This window comes from Berghia stephanieae, chromosome 11, assembly GCF_034508935.2.
Source record: "Berghia stephanieae isolate SIO BIC M18660-M18661 chromosome 11, UCSD_Bste_1.3, whole genome shotgun sequence".
In the NCBI taxonomy this organism is placed as follows: Eukaryota; Metazoa; Mollusca; class Gastropoda; order Nudibranchia; family Aeolidiidae; genus Berghia; species Berghia stephanieae.
The window spans coordinates 7,317,999-7,322,998 of NC_088370.1; positions in this window are offsets into that span (position 1 = coordinate 7,317,999).

The following is a 5,000-nucleotide window of genomic DNA, read 5'->3' on the forward strand; positions in this document are numbered from 1 at the left end:
CTTATTATTTCCGTTTTATCCTCATTTAACTTTAATTTATTAAAAACCATCCAATCTTTTATGTCTTTCACGCACGCTTCCACTCGAGATACAATGTCCACTTTCGTATCGTTAGTAACAGGGAAATAAATTTGAGTATCGTCGGCATACAAGTGAAAATTCAACTCATACGCCGAGATTATAGCATTTATGGGTGTTGTATACAAGGTTATAAGATGGGCCCCAGGACAGAACCCTGGGGTACCCCAAACTGCAGAACACTAATATCAGAAAGAGAATCTTCAATGGCAACACACTGTGTGCGGTCAGAAAGATAAGATTCAAACCAGTCCAAAACATCATTTTGAATATTAAAATCGGTTTGAAGTCTGTTTAAGAGCAACTTCCGATCAATGGTATCGAATGCGGCACTTAAATCAAGCAGTATGAGCACTGCCGTCTTCTTATCAGCAACATAATTAACAAGATCATTGTGCACTTTGATCAAAGCAGACTCGGTGCAGTGTCCCTTGCGATAAGCAGACTGTACCATTGATCAAAAGTTGCTCTCATCTAAATAGGTATTCAATTTAGAGCATACAGTTTTTTTCTATTATTTTAGATAACGTACTTAAATTAGACATAGGCCTGAAGTTTTTATAACTATTTTTGTCCAATGAAGGCTTTTTTCAACAACGGGCGCACAATTGCTTTCTTAAGGCATGCTGGAACTGTCGAGTGTGAAGACTAGATTGAACAATGTCGAGAATCACCGGCGCCAGCTCTTCTACACAATCCTTTAGAAGCCATGTGGTGATAGGGTCAAGCCGGCATGTCTTCTTCGGCAGTAGTTTGATTACATCGTTAATGTCTTGTAATGTGGTGACAGACCATTTATCCAAAATGTGGTTCTTTTCTTTATCTGCTGCTTTGGATTTTTCAGGCTGTGCAGATTCATGTTGGTCAAGTTGTTTTCTGATGTTGACAATCTTGTCGTCAAAATACGTATTAAAATTTTCAGCGAGCTCATTTGCATTTTTGTAATCTGGTAGTGTTTCTGATTCAGGAGATGTAAGTCTGTTTATTATTTAGTAAAGCTCCTTTTTGATGTTTTTTATTGTTTTCTATTTCCTCCTTCAAACTGATTGTCTTTGCCGCTTTGATTTGATTGTTCAATATTTTTCTTGCATTAACGTATTGTTTTTTGCTAACATTCTCCACTTCCAGATCTTTGCAGCTCTTTCCTTGTTTCATTTTACTTTTCTTAATTTTTCTCCACCTTCTTTCCAGTTTTCTTACGATCCGCTTCTGAACACGGACTGCCTCCGTATACCAAGAGCCATTAATAGGTCTAATGGTTATCGTTTTTAATTTATCGGGGGCGTGTTTGTCCAATATATTTTTCAGACTTGAAATGTAAGTTTCAACTTTTTCTGATCTTGGAAATCGCAGGCACAAGCTCTATCTTAATATCTTGTTTAAATTTATGTAAATCAATGTTTTTGGTTTTCTTGTACACAATTGTCTTTTTCGAATGGCGTGGCTTGGAGTTCTCAGTTTCAATTGTTATAAGCTGGTGATCGGATAGGCCACAGTCAGTTCAATCTGTTGGATCTGTGTTATTGAATTGTCACTGTTGTTATTGATGACAATGTCAAGAATATGCCCTTTCTGATGTGTCGATTCTTTAACATGTTGTCTGAGATTAAAAGATTCAATAAGTTTAAAATTTTTTTGAGTATTGCTGTCTTCTGTGTTATCAATATGAAAATTTAAATCACCTAAAATTAAAAGCTTTCCTCTTTCCGTTATTTTGTCCAAGAGATCGTTTTCGAATTCATCAAGGAACCGACTCACTGTATTTTTGTTCTTTGTATTTGGTGGGGATCTATAGATTCCAATCACGCGGTAGATAAAATTAGCAATGGTGGCTCAATATGTTCAAAGTTTTTGAATTCAATTTCATTGTGTTCTCTATGAACGTTGAGTCCTTTTTTATTAATAGCAAGTACACCACCACCAGACTGGCCTGACGAACGATTTTGGACTTGGGCACAGTAACCCTCAGGCACAATTTCATTTATTATGTTTCCTTCTTCGTCCTGAAGCCAAGTTTCCATTAAAATCAATAAATCAATGTCTTTCTCAACAATCAAATCATTAATTAGAATCGTTTTGTTTCTTGCTGATCGTACGAGTACATTCTGTGTTTCAAATTGTAGACGTGAATGTTTTGACTTAATTGTATGGACAGGTGTGTTGGCTACAATGGGGACAGTTGTGAGTGTGGAGGGAGGTCGTAGTGGTTGGAAACGGGGAGGCGGTCGGTGGCCGATGATGTTTTTGACCACTGATTGTTTTCATTTACCTCCACGCCGCCCCCGCCGTACAGGCGGTATGAATGGAACGGGTAACCGTTGTTACACATTATGATTAGTTGTCGACGTATCAAAACAACAAATGGGCGGAGTGGAAAATGGCGATGAACATTTCTTCTTGTTTAAAATAGTTGTCATAAATATAAGAATGTTGTAAAAAGTCACTGATTAAAATCCACAAAAATATTACATAAGATGCACTGTCCTTTTAAAAATATGAACATGTAAAAATTCCAATTGAATGTAAATTCCTTTCAATTAAAAATGTCAAATGAAACGGAGGAAACGACACAGCAGCCTGTCAGGCGCAACACATGATTATTACATACTCATAAACATAGAGATGGAAAGAAAAAACAAAAACAAACAAAAAAAACAACAACAAACAAACAAAAAAAAAACAACAACCCAAAAAACAAAAAAAAAAAACAAAAAAAAAAACAAAACAAAAAAACAAACAAAAAAAACAAAACAAAAATAATAACAAAACAAAACAAAGACCTGAGTGACGTCAATTTCGTTCTATCTATAAGACCTTAGCAAGTTGGTTGTCAAACGTAAAAAAAAAACAAGTTAGGCTTTTCCCGATTAGCACTTATTAAAGCTACTCGTTTAGATTAAATGCTCATAACATCCGCCAGCCGGATTTATATCACACCTTTAATGTTTACATTCTCCTTGATATAATATAGTGAGAACTACTCATTAAAATGGCTGTCTAAAAACAACACCAAAGTGGCGTCACTTTCTTTCCATCTATGTTGTTTTATGATGCATGAAATGTGGGCTTCTTTCAGGTGACAGGGCTATGTGGTCTTGTGGTATAACACCCGGTTTTGAATCGGAAGGTCCTGGGTTCTAGCCTGGCTCGGTTGAGTCCTTGGAAAAGGCTCTTTACTCACATTTACTCAGGTGTAAAATGAGTACCTGACCGTTAGCAGTTTGTCACTGTTCGAAAAATTGCAAAGTCGTCTTACAGGTGCCATGTCACGTCTTAAATATTAACGTTGCTGCTGGCAAGGTATTGTAAAGCATTTTGACCACGTTTATTGCATATGTGACCCTTCGCCTCAAAACGGTATTAAGTCGGGTTGGTTAAGGTGTTAAACATTGAATTTATAGCAATAAATATCAGACTTGTGTTGAGTTTGTATGTTTCATTGAGGGGAATGGATACCATATTTTAGAGTGCTAATGCCAACATTTTATATTTTTGACCATTTAAGCATTAAATTTGGCTTTTAAGCATATGACGCGTTCCGACGTAATACAGTTTTGAGACGATGGGTGACATATTGCTCAAGCTCAATATGTGACAGGAAATGGCCCATTACACACTTGGTAAATGAATTGTTGGTTGTTAAATCCCGAAGACAAACCACAATTTAGATAGTTATAATGAGGCAATCGATCCGAGATGATATTGGTTGATACAAATAGGCCCTAACGATTATCAATAATATCAAGTGTTATGGTTATAAAAAAAGAAATGCTCAGAATAGTCTATTTCATCACAATATTGACATTTATTTGAACTTGCAACTTTCATTTTATGAAGCAATATATTGGTAGGGTAAATATTATACATAATCTTTCATTGTAAAATCCTTAGTCTTGATTCTTTTGTACAAACATAAGGTAAAATCCAATGTTTTGCTTGTAACTCTACGCTTCCCCCCCCCCCCCCCAAAAGCCCTTAACATGTTCTTTTGATCCTTCTCCTCTAACATTTTGGTACAACTCTTTTCTGGAAAGATTTTGAATAATATTCTTTTTTTGAAATGTTATTAAATCTTCTGATTTCGAAACTTTTAGGCGTGATAAAGCGCTTTTGACTACACTATAATCAAGATCTATTCCATTATAATTCCCATATATATCTTTGAATTCCCCAATTGACATGATACGTCTTGAATTGATATAGATTTGCTTAACGTAAAACACCTTTTTTGCGATTAGATTAGTTGAAAACAGTACTTTACCCTTGAATTTAATTTTATTATTGTTAAAAATTGGTTCATCTGGGTGAATTTCCATACTTTGATCTTCATGAGGAAAGTTAAGATACTCTATTAGAGCATTTTCCCAAAATATGTTTTTCACCAATTTTAACCCTTTGAATTGGGCACTGTTTATATTTGCTTCCAATGTCCCCCCCCCCCCCAATGCGTATAAAAAAGTAATTAGATTCTACTTTCCAATCGCAACTTTCATCTGAATAAAACGTTTTTCCCCAATTAATCAGAAATGATTTTTGTAAAGAAATTATGTCAATCATGTTCAGGCCTCCATTACTTCTATCGTTACACATGGTCTTTCTTTTTACTTTCTCAAAAGCTCTCCTATTGATGTTTTCTTTTACCACAAAAATTTAAAGAACAATCTATTTATTTCCTCTAATACAGTCAACGGGATTGAAATACTCTGCATGATATAGATTAACATAGAAATACCAAAGGTTTTGATTATGTTTATTTTTCCTATCAAAGAAAGGTCAATTTTTTTCCCATAACTTTAGCATTTTCTTTATGCTTTAAATTTTATGAATCCAATTATTTTTATTTTCCGTAGCTGTCATTTTGAAACTGAATATTACTCCTAACATTTTTAGATCATCAACAATTGGAATGTTGAACAATGAAT